The sequence below is a fragment of the Arvicanthis niloticus genome, chromosome 8, assembly GCF_011762505.2.
Source record: "Arvicanthis niloticus isolate mArvNil1 chromosome 8, mArvNil1.pat.X, whole genome shotgun sequence".
In the NCBI taxonomy this organism is placed as follows: domain Eukaryota; kingdom Metazoa; phylum Chordata; class Mammalia; order Rodentia; family Muridae; genus Arvicanthis; species Arvicanthis niloticus.
Window position 1 is genome coordinate 70,452,185 of NC_047665.1, and position 14,039 is coordinate 70,466,223.

At 40.7% G+C, this 14,039-nt stretch overlaps 1 pseudogene; it reads right to left on the reverse strand.

Moving 5' to 3' along the window:
• Window positions 1-10,899: 10,899 nt before the first annotated feature.
• Window positions 10,900-12,210, reverse strand: LOC117713876 (heterogeneous nuclear ribonucleoprotein A3 pseudogene; annotated as a pseudogene).
• Window positions 12,211-14,039: the final 1,829 nt, after the last annotated feature.

A 14,039-nucleotide genomic window follows, 5' to 3' on the forward strand; every position in this document is an offset into this window, starting at 1 on the left:
GACCCACAACCTGAGGAAGTCTGGAGACTTGACAATTTTTTGTAAATTGCTAGCCTTTTGTTTTTTTTGTTTTTTTTTCCCTGAGAAAAGGCTTCTTTGTGTAGTGTCTAGCCTCAAACTCAAAGATCCACCTGCCTCTGCCTCCTAAGTGCTGGGATTAAAGCATGTACCAGCACATTGCAGTAAATTACTAGCATTTGGATAGCATGCTAGCTACCTACATTTTTATGTTCCAACACAATGAAAAGATGGTTGTAGAGAACCCACTATGTGCCAAGCAGAATGCTGGGAACTTAAATACACTATCTTTAATATTTTTTCTGGCAAGCCATCTTCCTTTTGGCACTATTTACCTTCACTTTAAAGACTAGGATGAGGACATTATCTATTCGAGTTCTGGACCCCAGCTGCTTCTTGCTGTAAAGCTCTATTTCTGTTTTGTTTCAGGAGTTTGGGGAGTGTCCTGCTGCTTTATGAGATGATTAATGTGTGCTCTTGACACTGCTCCCTGCTCGTGTTCCTGCCATGGCAGAAGCATCTTATCCTTCCATTTGTAATAATTTTTAGTCCTCTTCAGTCTAAGCTGCTTAGGTCCGTCCTCAGAGGAGCATCCGCGTGGGCTGCTGGGGGTTGACAGGCATCATCAGGGCCCTTGTGTCAGGCTGCCTCATGGGGTGGGAAAGTCAGCTTTGTGCTCACCAAAGTGAAGGAATGATAGAGACAGTTAACTAATACATGCACTGAAGGGTTGTTTGGCTCAAAGCCTGAGAAGTGTGCTGATACAGTCTGACATCAATTTGAATCTGTTTCCTGAAATTTCCAGAAGCCCCTCCCCCACCACGTACACAAAGTGGGTTGGCTTTTGGCACACAGAATTGTACTCTTCTAACCTGGAGTTACTCAACAGTTATTTGAATTTTGAAAATTTTTTTGCCACAATACTGTCAAATAAAAGAATGTTTTCAAAATGTACAAGTAAGAATTTTAAAATATGGATAGAGCACTAACAATTTAGGAAGCGATTATAGCATTTAAAAAAATTAAATTTTCAAAAATGATCATAAGCATTCCCAAAATACAGCACTTGGGACCAACCCTCCAAATGATCCCCTGTGAAACAGATGCTAGTAATCCCAGGAGACATGCAGCCTCTATTTCTTGGAAGATTAGGACACCATTGGCACTTCACATAATCTGAGGCCTCTGCAGTAAGAAATCAGTTTCCCTTCAGCTCTCTGCTTCTCAAGTGTACTCAGATCAGGGACTTATTGATGTATTTAAATGTCCTCTAACATCCCACAGGCTACCTTTTAAGACTCTGTGGGTGGTTAAAATGATGATAACTTTAGCCCCTTTTCATGTGCTTTGCCCAGTGTTCAGTAGTCTGACCAGGCCTATGTTGTGTTGCCTCTGAAGAACATCCTCCAACCTGGAGTACTGCTCACACTCTTTGTGGAGCTAGCACAGGGACAAGGTTGCCATGGGGCCTCTTGGGATCCCATTCAGCTTAATGTACTTGGGAATGAATTTGCTTGACAGGGAACAATAGACAATAGAAAGAAAAGTCCCCATTAGAAGTAGGGTCTAAAAATAGTTGCTTTTGATCACTTCTGAAAATATCCTCATTTATAAGTGGATATTAGCCATAAAGTATAGTAAGTATACTCACACTATACTCCACAGACCCAAAGAAGCTAACAAGAAGAAAAGCCCAAGTAAAGATGCTTGGATCTCACTTAGAAAGAGAAATAAATTATTCATAGGAGGCAGATGGAGAGAGGGAACTGGGTGGGAGAGAGGATGGGGAGGGAAATGGGGAGGTGTTTAGGATCTTGTGTAGGGAGAGTCAGGAGAGAGAGGGCCAGAGGGCTAGGGGAATGAATGAAATGAGTACTGGCAGGGATGGGGGGCTAGAGGTGGGGGTTAGGGAGTGGGGGGCCATCTCTAGGATGTGCCAGAGATGTGGGGTGGAGGAGCCTTACAGGAGTCTATGGGGGTTACTTTAGCCTGGGACTCCTAGTAGTAGGTATATGAAACCTGAAGTGGCCTCCTCCTGAAGCCAGGCAGAACCCCAATGGAGGGAAAAGGACACCAATCTACCCACAAAACTTTCAACCCCCAAATTTGCCCTATCTATAAGAAATCCAGGGACAAAGATGGAGCAGAGACTAAGGGAATAGCCAACCAATAACTGGCCCAACTTGAAATCCAGTCCATGGGCAAGCACCTGTCTCTGACATTGTTAATGATACTCAGTTATGCTTGCAGACTAGCATAACTGTTCTCTGAAAGGCTCTACCAGCAGCTGACTGAAACAGCAAAGACCCACAGAGCACAGGAAGTCTTATGGAAGAGTTAGTGAAAGTATTGAGAGACCCAGAGGGGGAAAGGGACTACTCCCCAAGAAGAAAAACAGAGTCAACTAACCTGGATCATTGGGAGCTCTCAGAGACTGAACCACAAACCAAAGAGCATACACAGACTGGACCTAGGGCCCTCACACATACGTAGCAGATGTGCAACTTGTCTTTATGTGGGTCCCGCAACAACTGGAGTGAGGGCTGTCCTTAAAGATGTTGCCTATCTGTGGAATTCATTCCCTAACTGGGCTGCCTTGTCTGGCTAGGATGCGCCTAGCCCTGCAGAGACTTGATGTGCCAGGATGGAAGGATACCTCGTGTGTGTGTGTGTGTGTGTGTGTGTGTGTGTGTGTGTGTGTCTCCTCTCTTAGAGGACAAGGTGAGGGGGAGATGGGGGAGGAACCCCGTGAAGGGGGAACTGGGAGGAGTTGGGATAGTGAGTGGTATGTAAAGTGAATAAACAAATAATGGGAAAAATATCCATTTCATCATTGAACCCATACAAGTGTGTGAGCTGACGTTTGATCAGTCTTGTTGTTTTTTGATGCGCTTGTAGTCTATGTAGTTGTTGCCATTTAAATAGAACAAATCAAGCGTGAAAAAAATAAAATTAACTTAGAGAAAATGTATTTCTTCACAAGCCCCTTTCTATAGTTTCTGCTACTATTTTTTGTTACAGTGAAAATATTTTAGTTTTCAGGTAGATATTGACCCAGAGAAAACCAAGATTATGCTGTCATGTCTTGTCAGTCAGTGGCAAGTCTTATGAGATGCCCATTAATATTTTTATCAAAATGCTACTCATACCTGAGCCTGCTTGATGCCTTTTCTACATAGTCAGGTGCATTAGTCAGCCGAAGCTCACCTAGCCTGTGCGAGAGGGAGAGGATATAATGTCAAGGTTATTGGAACTTGGAATCTCAGACAAATCAATATGTATGTACTGCATGACAGAGTAGGAGGGGTCTTTGCTACCATTGGCTTTCTTGTATATGTTGCTTAAGTTTGAATTTTGATTGTCAGCTTGACGTCAGGATAAACGACACCCAACTGTGGGTGTGTCTGTAAAGATGCTTTTAGAGATAATTAGACCATGAGTGCTCTTGCCTAGTAAATAGTGAATGAATCCCTTGATGGATTCATAATACAGTGGCATTCTTGGAGTGGCAAAATGTACCAGAAAAGATACAGGGGTAAGTATGCCATTGAGGGCATGCCCTTGGGGCTGTATTTCACCTGGGTCTTTTCTATACCCCTGTTTTCTCCTGTTCCTATCTTTTAAAAGTGAAGCACCTCTGTTGTCACATGCTCACACCAGTATGATGTTCTGTGTAACCACAGGGAACCATGCTCTTAACTAGATCATTTCTTCATTCAGTTGCTCCAACAGGTAGCAGTGTCACAGAAATAGTACCCTGGTGCAGGGACTCTGAGATGAAAGTATGTCTGTGGAACACTTATTAGAGTTCTTTAGATCAACAACGATGGAAGGGGGAAAAAGTCGCTATTGGACAGATGGGATCATTGGGCAAAATATATTTTCAACAGTTGATCTAGGGGAAGCTCTGATGCTGGGGCAGGGGGTGAATTGGAAACTTTAGCGTTCTTTGGAGTCAGTTGTGTTGGATGGTGTTTTGCTTAGGCAAACACGTGAAGGAATGTTTCAGTGAAGCAGACACAGGTGAAAGGCTAAGGCAGACTCAGGAAGGAACATTTCAATGAAGCAGGCATAAGAGATGTTCTGCTAAAGCAAGCATGTAAAAGGCCATGTGATAAAACATTTTTCGCCAATGACACGTATATATTGGTCTGCCTTACATCACATAGTTGAGTTCCATTTGTTGGGACTCCATAGAGAGAAACATACCAAAAACCTTCTGGTGGTGTGCTGCAGCTTCTTGTCACTTTGGTGGATTTGGGATGATTGGCAAAGTGCCGTCAGCTGAGACAGACTCAAATGCTGAGGCAAGACACTTGGTGAGGCAAGACCTGTGGGGAATACGTGGTGTTTGGAGGGATATAAATAAGACACAATGAGTGTGAGAGGGGCTTTCTTGCTCGATTGAAGAGCAAGCTGTACAGTGCTAGCTTGGTGGTCTCTCGTCTTTGCTGATCTTTGCTTCACTGAGAGGGGCACAGCCAAGAATGTCTCCTGGCATCCCTGCTGGTCTGGATCCCTCTTGTTTTCTCATGCCAATTTGGCTGAAGCCTGACTGTGTCTGCTAGGTCATGCCACCTATGCTGATTCATGTTTGCTATCCAACTCTACCAAACTAGATTGCTGCTATATTCATGAAGTGTTCGTGAGTGGATCAAGCTGCCACTGCTGTCTTGTGAATTGAACTTTTGATTTCCTGATAATGTAGATGGGATTTGCTCCAAAGAACCATTTCTAAACATGTCCACTTCACCCAAATCCTTTCTTTTCTACTACCTCTGGTGGGTGGTAGGCTAAAGAGAGTTTAAAGTATTTAAAAACCATCATTAAAAATAGGTATTAGAAAATCAAAGTTACAAGGGTGGTCCTGTAACAACATGATCTCTTTAGACTGCTGTAGTGACTGGCCATCAGGGTGGTTCATCGTGGAAAATGCATGATGTTGAATGAAGGTCATCAGCTGAGGCAGGTCTAAAGGTCCTGAGAGCTGATTGCCTTCTGGCAGCAGAGCATCACATAGCAGGAAATGAGAACGTGTAGCTCAGTGTCCACCATAAACTTCTTCCGTGGCAATCTAATGTTGGAACATACGTAGGCATAGCTGTGTCAGTGCAGGATGTCCCACTTGGAAGAAGTATCCGTGGCAATAGTGTTGTTTTCCACAGCATGGGGACAGACATGGCTGTAACAACTTTGTCTTGCCTGGAATGTTGGAAGCCCAGACTTTGCTCATGAAGAATTTGGTCATTGACATCTCAACTTTGCCCTGGCATTCTCCTGCCCCAAGACTTTCCTCAGTAGGATTCTCTATCTTCCACCACCCCTGCTTCCTGGACCACAATGCCTCTCCCTTTTCATCTTCGAGTATGATCTTTCTTTGCCCCATCAACCCTTTAGAAACATTTAACGTCATTTTAAAATAATACTTTACTATGTGGACATAATTTTAATATTTAGTATATTACATTTTCACCCTTGTCAATTAAGTTCTGAGGGCAAAGAATGCTGTTGAGATTTTCCTTTGTTTGCATGAAAGCCATCAAGGGCTGGACTTAAATACAAACTACATGCTGCAGCTTGAACTTGGCTGAGCGCTCTCTTGCTGTACCCACTGATTGAGTTGGTTAACTCTCTGTGCTTCAGTTCTTTTTCACCTGTAAAGACAAAAACCAAAAGCAAACAAAACAAATTTTCAGGTGGTTATGAGAATCAAATGAGTTAATATTAATGAAGTGTTTAGAATCATAGCTGTCAAATAGTACATAAACATTGTTTGTTGAGACAGGTTCTTACTATTTAGCCCTGGCTGTCCAAAAACTCACTATGTAGACCAGGTTGGTATCAGTCTCACAGAGATCCATCTGCTTTTGCCTCTCAAGTGCTGGGATTAAAGGCATGCTCCACTATGCCCAGCTTTTAAAACATCTTTCTTCCCCAAAACTAATTAAAATCATAATGTGATCCATATTTATGACGGTGGGGGAAGGAACTCATACTGTTAAGCAGAAACTGTACTAAGACAGATATTTTGTTTTATTTAATCACAAAGCCCCATGATGCACACATCTCCTGCTCCTCTTACAGATGTGTGTGCAGAGTTTGAATTACCTGTCATTATAGGCTGGAATCCAAACTCGAGTCAGCCTGGTATTGATGTCTTCATTTCATTTCTGTTTGGCCCCCACCCTCATTCCTGTTGTTATGATCTCCTCCTGAAGTTGTGGGCTGGTTGTCTATTTCCCAGTGAGAGAAAAAAAATTGATGTTCTCAGAAGGGAGACTCGCCAGAGTTCTTATGTCCCACGAGAACTTCCCTCTGAAAATGTTCTTTTTATTTGTTTCTGCTATTTCATAAAATAGAGTAACAGTGTGAAAAAAAATGATCCAGCAGTATCATTTACATGATAATTTTCTCATGCTATGAACTTTGTCCTTAAAATAATACCTTTTAAGGAAAAAAAGTCAATCTGCTTTTGTTATATTCTTATCTGTAAAAATTATTCTTTACAGATGTTATTTGTGTTTAAATTACTGACGAGCAAATATTTCTATGCAAAAGCAAGTCCCAAACAGAGAAAGTTAATTCATAACAAGTCAACCATTGATGGTAAAATAGTTTGATCAGAGATTACCATTAACCCCAAACTGCCATCTGTGCATGCTTGTTAGATGTCAAGTGTAATTAATTCAATGGACCCACAGCCTCCATTAATGGGATATGCAGAATTCATACTTGTGTGTTCATTTTCAAAGTAAACCTATCCCATAATGGTAGCCATTTTGAAAGTAGCTGTTTTCATTTGTTTAAATCTCCAAAAAAAAAGTCTATTAGGAGAAAGAGACATGACCATTTAACACATAGCTTAACTCATCCTCAATGTATTTCTATATGGGGATGGTTATTGGCTCCTTTAGTAAAGTCCCAGGAAGTTTTTGTGTTAGACACCATGAGGTATGAGAAAGAAAGAACCCTTTCTTTGCTCTTTAGCACACAAAAACTCTGTTAATGTACATGTGAATCCTATATTTTCCTGTATATGTTCTGGTGTGTGCACACGTTGGGGAGGCAGAAGACAAATAGAAATAATGGAATGAACTTATCACCTGCATTTCCCCTTCAGCGCCAATGGTCAGAAACCTGAGAGATGCTGTGTTGTTTGGTCTTATTCAGGGTTACTAACGTTCACAGACAAACTTCAACACTGATTTAAGTCATAATTTTAAAGGGAAACTTGAGCCTGAACCCTGTGCCTCTTCCTCCACACCTCTTCCTGACACCGACCCACTTTCTTCATTTCTCCAGGCTCATGGTTAGCCCTCCCTGCTCAAACCCCAACTCTAGTCTGTAAGAGCCATTGTAAGTGTAAGGGTTGGAGATGTTCTCACCTCCAATGTTCAGAATGGGGAAGTGAAGGAGGAAGCCAGGTCCCAGTGTGATTCAGAAAGAGTGTACATTTCTTTTTTGTTTATTTTGTTATTGTTGTTTTTTGTTTGTTTGTTTGTTTTTTTTGAGACAGGTTTCTCTGTGTAGTCATAATTAGATGTTCTGGAACTCACTCTGTAGACCAGGATGGCCTCAAACTCAGAAATCTGCCTGCCTCTGCCTCCCAAGTGCTGGGATTAAAGGTGTGCACCACCACTGCCTGGCAGAATGTGCATTTCTGATCACCTTGCTTAACCTCTAAATTTATTCCCAATGATTTAATTGTTAAAAGTGTTACAAAGACTCTCACTTATTTTTAAAGGAAACTCTAGTAACAACAATCTCTCTCTCTCTCTCTCTCTCTCTCTCTCTCTCTCTTCTCTCTCTCTCTTTTTCTCTCTTTCTGTTTATGTGTGTGTGTCTGTGTGTATGCATGTATGGATAGGTCTGAGGAATAATAGCCCCAGAAAACACAGTTTCTGTAAGAAAGTATCTTGCCAGCTTCCTGTTTTTTCCTGTATATATGTATATACTCTGTTTTTTTATTTTAAAAATCAAAAAACAGAGTATATACATATATATGTGTGTGTATACATGTGTGCATATATGTGTGTGTGTGTGTGGTATATGAATTTGTAAAAGAATAAAAATAGCATAAGATGAGCTTAATTCGTGGCTGAAGAGACATGAGATAAATAATTGAAGGAATCACATGCATTTCTCCAAATAAGAATATAACAAAGGAGATGCAGAGATTGCACAAAATGGGTAGGAGGTGCTGCATCACTTTGGAACAACAAATTAACTCACAAGGTATCTTAAAACCCAAACTTACTGTAGCCTTTCTTATTCCTTGGTGTCAGCTGACAAGCATTTCTAGTGAGGGACAATATATATAGAATATATGTGTCTGTTTGCTAGTTTGTGTTTACACTTCCTTGTGTCGCCGGCACTACACATACTCGTGTAATGTCTATTAGTTTTTTTCTGCAACAGAAACTTGTATGATAATGCATATTCAGTCATAGATCTTGTGTTGAATAGTGAAGCACCTGACTTTTTATATCTTTCCATTATACTTAGCTTCCTTTCTATGTTACGGGAACTTGTGCTAAAAGGCATTTCTTCCATATGTAAATTTTTGTATCTTATTAAGCCTTTAATTTATGTGTAAATAAACTAGAAGAAAAATTCCTTGCTTACTTTCTAGGAGAGGTAAGGTAGCTGAGGAAGTGCTTGCTGCCTCTTTAATATTTTCTACATAATTGGATCTATTTTAGCAGTGTGAGCTATTGCAGCTATTATGAACTGAACAATGGAGGGCGGCCAATTATTCCAAAGCTGTATTTAACAGCTGCTCACCTTGCACAGATATCTCTCTTCAAAGCCAACTACAATGCAGCATGCATCCTCGGAAACATTTAAGACGGAGGAAGGTGCCCACCATCACACAACATCCCTGTGAAGTCTAACATCAGACATTAAAAGCCTTGGATCATCTGTCCTGTCATCAAGCTCCTTGGAGTCCTTGGTCAGTTGGGTTCTTAGCTATGGGTTTTAAATGAAGAATAATGGCTAGGAACTCTCTCAAAGCACTTTTGTTAGTAAGTTCTGCTTATAGGTATTTCTGACACAACCTGCATATTCAAAGTCAATGAATAATAGTAGCTTCTAAAGTGGATGAGCAAATAGTCACAAGTGTCAGGGGAGCATGTCATGCTGAGAATCTGAGTAGAAGGCTAGATTGGATGAGGACTGAATAATTTTATAATCAAACTCAGTTTTAAAATAGCAAGTGAAAAACTGCCCGTGTGGACTGTCTGATATGGCGGCCACTGCCCTCTAAGGCCTTCCAGGATATGTTACTGATGTTGTTTGCATAAAGAAAACTAGCAACTGGAGATATATTTGTGTATAACACCTTCTACTTTATGATCCCAGCTTAATTAAGCATCTCACCCCAGTTTCCTGAGTGCTTGGAGTCCTGCCCTTCTGTATATACTACTTACCCATGTTGCAATTGCTGACAGGTCTGTCTTATCTCTGTGTGTTGAGATGGGCATTCATTTCCTTCATGGCCTACTTCCCTTTGACATTACATGGTGTAGTGTGAGATTTAGAATGACCCCTGTTGAAATTCTGATGCAGCTGCTTGTCTTATAAACTGTGAGAGTCTGGTTGACGTTTTAGCCCTTTTAAGCATTGATAATTTGATGTTTAAAATTGGTGCTGTACTAGAAACAGTAAGTTAGGTTGTTATAGGATTAAGAAGCACAATATGTTTCAAGGGTCAATACGATGTCTGAAAAGTACAGGGGATTAATCAGTGGACTGCCTTGTAACTGACCTGTTGATCTAAACGAAAGCACTTTTTACATTAGTGAAAATCTAGCAAAAATGTCTAAGCACTATATAAGAAAAACTTAAATTTTACTGAGAGAAATTAAGGTATGTGAATGTACATATATTGAAAGAGTTGACACACTGGATATTTAAAAATGTCAATAGTCTATGCAAGTCAATCCTAATAGCTAATTATCATATTGGCCAGTTGATACTAAAATGTATAATTACAATTCAAAGGAAGAAGGAAAGGTTTGTTTGTAAACTGAAAAATTGTATTAACTGTGACATCGCAACTGATAACTAGACCCAAGAAAACAAATATTAACTCCCCAAACAGACTCATGTATATATTGACCTAGTTTATGGCAAAGGAGATGTTCTAGAACATTCATGAAAACTACAATCTCTTTATTAAATGATTCTGAGAAAAGCTACATGGACAAAAGTGAACCTAAATTTCAGGGTAGTGATAGACTAACACACACACACACACACACACACACACACACACAAGCATATTTATATTACTATAAATATGACTTTGGGCAGGGTTTTTAAAATATGATATATAAAAATGTTGGGGCTAGTAAAATGGCCCAGTGGGTAAAGAGGTTGCACACAGATATGAACGCTACTTTGTATCTAGCAGCCAGCCTTGCCGAATCAGTGAGATCCAAGTTCAGTGAGAAACCCTGCCTCAAAGAATAATGTGGAGACTTGATTGAGAAAGATACCCAATGTTAGCCTCAGGCTTTCAGTTGTGTGTGCATATACATATGAACACATACATATAGCATGCACACACACAGGCAGAAAATGCTGTAACTCCATTCAACTTAAGTCAGCTTATGAAAAGACTAAGGAATGAAGATACAGGATACAAACTAAGATGTTTACAATATTAATAGAAAACTTATACTCACAATCAATTTTTTTAAAGTTAAAAATTCCTTAATTTTTTATTCTTGGCATCACTACCACAATTTACAGGGCAATATACCTGATGTAATGAAAAGAAAAAGAAAAAGCTACAACAGATAAAGACCTCAAGAATGTACATCTAATTGACACTACATTGCATTAATCAATAGCTGTACTTTTTGCAAACTGTGGCTATGACAGTCCTGAACAAGAAGGGTTTCCTGTTTAAGCTGCAGTAACTTTTCTGACTATGGATCATCGTTCCTTCTGTGGCAGATTTTTACAGTTCCTCTAATGCATTTGGGACGACTGTCTCAAAGTAACCTGCAGCTTTCCTGACAACTCCTTGCTCTCTCTCTCCTGCTAAGAACTGTAGCCATTTCTGTTTTGCTTTAAAACCTTCTGCTACCATATCCACCACTTCCACCTCCAGATTCATAGCCACCACCATAGGGACTGCCTGAGTTTCTTCCACCAAAACTGCCCCCTTTCATGGGTCCATGATTTGATTGCTGCTGTCCACTATAATTTCCAAAGTCATTATAGTTCCCACCACCATATTTACCTCCACCAGAATTTCCTCCTTCATTGTAACCATCATATCCTCCTCCTCCACCACCATATCCACCACCTTGGTTTCCATATTCTGGTCCACCACCTCCCTAACCTTCTCTACTACTGTAACCAGGACCACCACCATAGTTGCCACCATCACCTCCAAATCCATTATATCCACCGTCACCACCTCCATAACCACTTCTTCTGCCACCACCTCTACCACCATAGCCTCCTTTTCCACCAAAGTTTCCTCCACGACCCATGAAGTTGCCAGATCCACCTCCACGACCTCTCTGTGATCCAGCAGACTGCATCTCTTGTTTAGAAAGGGCCTTTTTCACTTCACAATTATGCCCATTAATAGTGTGGTGTTTCTGAACAACAATTTTATCAACTGTGTCATGATCATCAAAAGTTACAAAAGCAAACCCTCTCTTTTTCCCACTCTGCCTGTCTTCCATAACTTCTATGGTTTCAATCTTGTCATACTTTTCAAAGTAGTCTCTCAGATTATATTCTTCCGCATCCTCTTTAATACCACCAACAAAAATTTTCTTCACCGTTAAATGGGCACCAGGCTTTACAGAATCCTCTTAGAAACAGCTCTCTTTGGATCCACCACACACCCATCAACCTTGTGGGGCCGAGCACACATTGCAGCATTCACCTCTTCAACACAAGAGTAGGTCACAAAACCAAAGCCTCTGGAACGTTTTGTTTGGGGATCTCTCATTACCACACAGTCTGTAAGTGTGCTTCATTTCTCAAAATGTTCTCTTAAGCTATCATCTGTGGTTCCAAAGCTCAGACCACCAATAAACAGCTTCCTCAGCTGCTCTGGTTCCTTTGGATCATGACCCTCCCCCCATCCCCCCATCCCACCCCCCACCCCCGGTGACGGACGGAGTCAGGCTGGGGGTGACCGGGTGGCGGTTTTACCTCCATTTTGAGACCCGACTGGCTTCTTCCAACTCGAGTTCAATATGTGACCAAGAGGAAGAGCCACAATCAATTTTGAAAAGACAACCCAACACACATATTTCACAAAACAGACTCCAAACAACCAATAATAATATATGAAGATGTTCACTGTCATTAAGGAGCAGGGAAGTCAAGCTCATATCGTACTCCAATCCCAGTATGAATTGCTGAAAACAAAAACCAAAACCAAAAAAATTGACCTCACACTCACTGTTGGTGGGAATAAAAAATTGGTGTGTTCGTTTTAGAAGATAACAAATTGTATCCAGTAAGATTAGAGCCTCCACATAGCTAGTGATACAGAACTCCAGCCCCAGCTACACTTCTAACAAAGTAAAGCGTTTGTGTGTTGGAACACATAAAGAATTGGCAGACTAGCATGGTGAAATTCTTACACTATATAAAGGTACTCTTCTCAAGAGCCCGAGAAAAAAGATTTGTATTAAAAGAAATGAGGCACAAAAGAACACATATAATGAATTTTTTATCATAATTAAACTGAAAAGCAGGAGAAACCATACTCCACAGGTGATTGCACCTCAGAAACTAAGCAAACTAGAACAGGGCCACAGGGAACATCTGGGCAGTAGCTCCTGTGGGGAAGAAGAGAACTTACATTTGAAGAGACACAGTGGGGATTCAGTATTCCGTTTATAACTTCAATATTGGTTCCAAGCACATTTACTTATAATCATACATTTTTTTTTTGTATATTTGAGTGCCTTTGCATTTTCCTGTTTGCACTGTCCATTTTTTTTTTAAAAATACACCCACCAGAACAAGAATCATGTTGGTATGATTTCAGATTCCAAAATGAAACAGAGAATTGCTATCCAGCCTCTGTGCTTTGAATGTAAAGCCAATGTCATGCTGACATCTGGAACAGCCTTCCAGATGTTACTGACAAGTGCTATTTAATGTTAAATAATAAAGGAACTTATCCAAGTGAAATGCTTGCTATGTTCTAGGCAGTGTGCTAAGGGTCTAGCACACTTCATTTTAGTCCATCCTCGTGCAGCCCTGAAGGGCAAGCATCTCCATAATCCATTTCTAAGTGAGGGCGATGTTTGTTCCTGAGTGATATCAAGTAAAATTCTCACTCTGATTATGTGGGCAGCAGAGATAGAGTCCAGCCAGCATGATTCAGATAAACTGTCTGCTGTTCAAGCAAAGGCTTGCTGCTTCACCATCTTGTTTTGGTTAGCACTTAGACTTGGTCATTAGATGTTGAATATGCCAGATGGAAATCTCTACAGCATGGAATTAATTCATCCTTAGGGTATTTCTGGGCCATGATGAGCTTTCTGGATACAAAAAGGAAAAGAAAAGCCCTTCCCTCATGGAGAACTTACCTGAAAGAGGTAAATAAACACAATGAGGAGCTTAAGAGTGTCACACACACACACACACACACACACACACACACACACACACCACAAATGCTTGATACTGGCTTGGTTGCCCAAACTCTGGCTGTCATTCACTTTCCCTTAACAGGATTCCAGTTTTTCTGTTGCTATCTTGGAAGGTGCAATTCTTATTGGTACCCATCTTCTTGCCCTCTTCCCTCTTCTTTTCTCCTCTGTACCCTCTTTAGTCACATCCTCCAGGCTTTCTACTTAGATAGAATGCACATGCCTGGTCCAAATGCATCCTTCTCTGTAAGTCTCCAGCTGCTCCCACAAGGAAGTGAGCACACCTTTTCTGACATGCTTCTAAATTTTATTTATGCCTCTTTTGGAGCCTATAGCGGAGTTGGGCTTGCGTTATAATTATTTATGTGCTTGCTTTAT